General features: G+C 36.1%; 1 pseudogene; it reads right to left on the bottom strand.

The window, feature by feature from the left end:
* Window positions 1-4,132: 4,132 nt before the first annotated feature.
* Window positions 4,133-5,215, bottom strand: LOC149212899 (metacaspase-4 pseudogene; annotated as a pseudogene).
* Between the last annotated feature and the right edge of the window lie 677 nt (window positions 5,216-5,892).

Raw genomic sequence — 5,892 nt, 5'->3', positions numbered from 1 at the left:
TCAAAATTATGATCATATTTGTAAATACAATGTTATACTAGATGTAGACTTTGTTCTCACTGAGATTGAGACAAATAGTCATTGAAGGGCAGTTTTACAACATGTAATTCCCACTTGTCTCAATGTGTGAATTTGTTCCTATTATCTAAGAGGTTGTTTAGACCTAGTTGGTCGGTTGAGGCATTCCCTCCAGCTAGTAGTCCTATATTGATATGTGGTGGAGATACTCTCAACTAAGTGATTATGTTTATAAATTAATTTGTATATCTTTAGAGGACACTTCATGTATTTATATATAACATCATTTGATCAATCAAATGCATTATATATATTTATCATTTCTATATGTAAAATACACATCATAACATATATCTCACATCATATATACATAACACATTACAACACACCATAACATAAAATTATATCTCATATACAATACACACCCTAACAAATGAATCTTAGACATGACACAAACCATAACTTCCAATTAAATATATCTAATGGTTTGTTATGAACAATGTGATTGTCATTGGCTGAATAATTATACAGAGGATGCACAGTTTTTGACATACTCATAAATTCCATACTAGTCAAAATTGAAATTAACTAGAATCGTTCCTTGAAGTTGATAAAATCAACCTCCTTCGACACTTTCGATTTTGAGAATCATATCAAAGTCCGTGTAGAAAAGGAACCCAGACATTCATTGTCAATAAATTCCTCCAAACATTTATATAACTGTAATCTGACGGTTTCTGTGGTAGATCTCATGGGCTTGGTTACCTGGTACTACCCAGTAAAACTGATTTGCATTGATCAGCCTCAATACCGGAAATAGAGAGGAATGAATATATGGAGTTTCCATTATCTTCGAGCATTAAGAGATAAGGAGTTCAGACGGTTTTCAGAAGCCTGCAAATTGAAGTTCGGGATTAGCTCCTTTGAGCCCCCTTTTTTTTTCGAAGTTACAAGCATAGTGACACAGGAATTTCATTTTTATGGTGGAAAGTAGCAGTTATTTAAAGCATTTATTATCCAAACACTGAAAATCAGGTATTTGTTTTCTGAAAACTGTAAATCCATGTTTATAATAGTAAGCAGAGGATATTATTGAGAATTGTTGGTGTCGACTGTTATTGTATCAATCCTAATTGCAATGTACAGTTTTAGTACAATCTTCAGTGGCAAATTCATTTTAATATTTAGTAGGACCTATAAAAGTGTGCATTTTTCAATAAGCTCATGCACTCTTAGGGTTTCTGTTTCCCAAACCAGTATTTATTTACATGCCATTCAGGTATGAATAGCATAAATTTGATGGGCATTTGTATATGTGGAGTATTTTTTCAATAATAAATTTCTCTTAAAATTTTTCCTTTACATGTGTTTGATATTTATTTTTATCCCTTATTTAAATAATGTATTATATTTGTCTTTGTTATTTCTTTTTAGTTATGAATATAATATAAATTTTTTTAGTTCTAGTTTCACTATCAAATGTAGCACAACCAAACGAGTAACACATAGATGTCCATGTTTTATATTATTTCAAAGACATAACCATGATTCTCAAAGTAACCAATAATTTGGTGCTATTATGGATAATCAATGTTTATATAATTTCAAAAACCTTACAGATCATGTTGAACCATCCCTGAAAAGTATCTAGTTCAAACCCATTAACTATAATAGATTCTACTATTTTAGGCAATAATAACATATAGGTTCTCATTTTTATAAAGATCATAATCTTCAAGTAAGAAGGACGAAGTTTTTTCAGTGGCACCATAACACCCTAACACTTGAAAATTTCAAACCCAGTTGCATTCATATCAAAGTATGAATGTATGCAACACATCATAGCCTTGGTAACCACACATTTGCGGTTCCATATCCAACTATAAAAGAGATATGTTTCCTATTAAAACTAATAAATAAATCCATTTTATAAAATCCTAGCTCTATCACCAATGTTTTAACACTCAAGAAACCACCACATAAAAGCTCTCAGAATCAAACTTAAAATAGTCATTTCACCCATACAAGCAAGAAAAATCAATTGTATTATTTCTACTGGACAACTAAAAAGACCTTTAGTTTGGTTACTCTATCTTCACATGTTAATTTTTTATATACCATATCAACGGCCCATGTGTGTGGGCATGTTTCCCCAGTCTCCACCTTGAATCTTCAGGGTTTAATGTTTAGAATTTAGGTTTACATGTGTAGAGTGCAAGATTGCATGATGTAGGCGGAGATGAAAACAAGTTTTTCTAACAAGTCCAAAGAACCACTCTGCATGAGTCCATGCTTATCTTGGAATCTCAAAACTATAAAGACATTCTATGCTTTTATAGGAATCTCATAGTAAGGTTTTAATATTGTGAGTGCCACACATAACGATACTTATTCTAGAATTTCAACCAGCAAAATCATTGGTTTCTTTTATTTTCTACTGCCTTATTTAAAATTGCTCATATGTGTGTAAATTTTTAACTCACTCATTATTAAACAAACAAACATTAGTCACCTTTAAATTTTAAGATATTTAATAATTAAATTAAAAAAAAAAATATTTTTAAAAAATCAAATTTATATGACTCTGTGAATCCTTGAAATCTTAAAAAAAAAAAAAAAAAAAACCCTTAAGGTCCCTCACTGCCCCCTCCTCTCCCCAATAAAAACGATATCATTTTTTTAAATTGGAAACCAAATTAGAGTTGTCATCAGTGACATACACAATCTCACTACATATCGCTCTACGGTCTACCTGAAAAAGGTGCTCTTTGCTTACCATATTAATTCAAAAGCTATCAGAACTGCACTAATGAAACGTTCAAATCTTTCTGGCGTCCACCTGCACGTCTGCCGTTTGAATTGACTTTTAGTTGGCAAATATAAACCTCACAGTTGTTTCAACTCCTCATCGGAATCCATTCCTTTCCTATTGAATGGTTAACGTCAACCTGAAATTTAAAATAAAAAAGGCGCATGAAACTTTCTTTAATCCACTGGATGACTCTCGCCTAATTTTATTTAATGTAGTGAGTCAGATTGAAAACCACTCCATATAGAAAATACAAACCTTACCTCAAATTTTTTAAACCCAATTTATGCATTATCCATGCTCTCCCTTATTTATTTATTTATTACGCTTTGGAATCTTTTGCAGAATGCCTAGTCCACTAAATCCATAATATATATAAAAATTTATAATTAGAAAATATGAATCACTAATAGGAAAAACCACTGTCTGTAGTCGCACCAAGAATTGAGATGGAATCCACACCCTGCAAAGGATGCTTTCATACGTTATAATTCTGGCCCATCATGCGTACTGGATGACTCTCGGCTAATTTTATTTAATGTAGTGAGTCAGAGTGAAAAACACTCCATACAGAAAATACAAACCTTACCTCAAATTTTTTAAGCCCAATTTATGCATTATCCATGCTCTCCCTTATTTATTTATTACGCTTTGGAATCTTTTGCAGAATGCCTAGTCCACTAAATCGATAATTTGGATGGATAACCAATAATGGGAAAATAACTAGAACCGATCACTGTCTGTAGTCGCACCACAGAATTGAGATGGAATCCACACCCTGCTGTCTGTAGTCGCACCACAGAATTCAAATGGAATCCACACCCTGTAAAAGATGCTTTCATACGCTATAATTCTGGCCCATCATGCCTACACAAATTTACAGGGCCCATCTATTCTCTTGTCAAGCATCGATAACCGTCGCTTATTCAACCCAAGACCGTCCATGATTCATTAATTTTATTTTTTAATATTTTGTATTTCAGAATTAAAGAGTAAACCTGATAAGAAAGGCAGAAGACAGAAGTTTGGACCAAACACACGGGAGCTCACAGGTGCAGATCACCAGGAGCTCCTACCAGCAAATGCATTCGCTCTGTATTATTCATTAATCATCAGGAATTAAATAGATACATAGGCAAAAAACAGATTCCTAATTAATAGGGATTGAATGTCAAAATAAAGACCAAATCATAACTACGTAACCTATTCTCCATTAATATCTAACATCCCCCTTAATGGAGAAAGAGATTTTTAAACACACCTAAAATGTCCCTAAACAAATCAAACTTCAGTCTTCCTAGTGGCTTAGTGAATTGTGGTTCCTGTGGGATTTGCATCAGCAGAAGTCTGGTCAGTTTGACAACCACTGACCAAAATTCCCATATCTGGAAGCCCTCTGTTGCCGGATCCAGCATAGACTTCTTGGGTACTTGAAACTTTCTCCTGCAATGCTGGTTTTACATACTCAGAACCCTCATCACTTCCATTCAACTTTTGCTTCAGAAATTGCTGAGCCAAATTTCCAATGGCCCCAAGGAGGCCACCATCATTATCACCAGATTGTATTTTGGTCAGAAGAACCTTAACAAACTTCTTCACCTTGGGACTTGCATCATCTCCAAATATGTCAAAAAGAGCTGGCCTAATTTTCCCAACATCAATGTCATGTCGACCAGTTTTCTCATTTAGAATTTCTATCAAGGTAGATAGAGGAAGAGAGCGGTTTTTAGCATGTCCTCTCCCGCGGTATTCTATCTCTTGTGTTTCTCCTTCATCAAATTCATGTCTATCCTTGTGTTCATGATGGGAAGGTAAATGAATACCTCGAGACTCAAAGGCATCATGGACATTCTCAGATAAAAGGTCTCTGAAGCCAAATCTACTGTGTTTCTTCTGCTCAGGCTGCTCATCCCCATCTTTGGTACTCTCTCCAATTTGCTCCTTTGCCCTCTCAATCACACCCCCACTATGACAGGAATCTGAAACTATCGTGCACAAACAGTCCCTTGGGACCTTATCAATAAAATCGTGAAAGTCATCATCTGTTATGATATTCATGTCACAGGGCACAATGCATTCGTCATAGCCGGTATCATCTTGGTCCCCTGTTTCAGCAGGCAGGCGAGTGCCATGGCCACTGTAGTGAAAGAAGATTATGTCTCCTGGCCGAGCGCCCTCGACCAGTGTTTTCCAGGCCCTCCTGATGTTGACTCCCGTGGGCTGAGGGTAGCTGTCATCGGTGTCTATGAGTACTCTTATGTTCTCCTCCTCGAACCCGTAGCACTTCAAGAGACATTTGTACATTCTGTTCACATCGTTCACGCACCCCTTCAGCTTCGCCTTGGTTCCTGGATAATTGCATCCCACCAGCACTGCTTTCTTAGTCATTGTTACTGTTCGGATCCACTCTCGGGCCCTTTGAATGGTGTCGGAGTCGATCTTCATTTTCTTCGGGTTTAGGGGCCGGGATAGCAATTGAAACGGAAGCATTCGGGTGTGAAGCGCTCCAATTACCTTCTCAGCAGGTACCATTGATGATGGATACCTGCTGTCCTGTAACAGATTTTCAGCAGACTTATTTGACGTCATCAAGGCTTGCTGAGGCGTACTTTTCACATTCAACTTGTAGAGTCCTCCTATGCGAATACCTGTAGCAATGGGCTTCATCTGATCCAACAAATCTTTAATAATGCAATAAGATTTAAAAAATTCTACCTTGAGGTCCTGATCTGTAATCTTGGACACAGAAATCAGGTTCTTCTTAATGCCAGGAACATACCACACATCAGATATATTCCTGATCTTACCATCAGGCAGAGTAACAAGGACATCTCCATGTCCCTTGATCTCGTACCCACTATTATCTCCAAGATAGACTTTTACTCCATTGTTGGATTCTTTAAAATTTCTGAACCATTGCTTTTTACCTGACATATGCGAGGAGGCTCCAGAATCCACGATCCAAATATCTGATTCATCCTCCTCAGTAGCAGTGTCACCCTCGGCCATAAATAATCTAACATCCAGATTCTGATCTGGGTCTGTATCTGCATCTGCATCTGCCA

Source organism: Pinus tabuliformis, chromosome 1_1, assembly GCF_031772625.1.
Source record: "Pinus tabuliformis cultivar Carrire ecotype Pingquan chromosome 1_1, CPIR1, whole genome shotgun sequence".
NCBI lineage: Eukaryota > Viridiplantae > Streptophyta > Pinopsida > Pinales > Pinaceae > Pinus > Pinus tabuliformis.
This window is presented reverse-complemented; position numbering and strand designations above follow the sequence as displayed.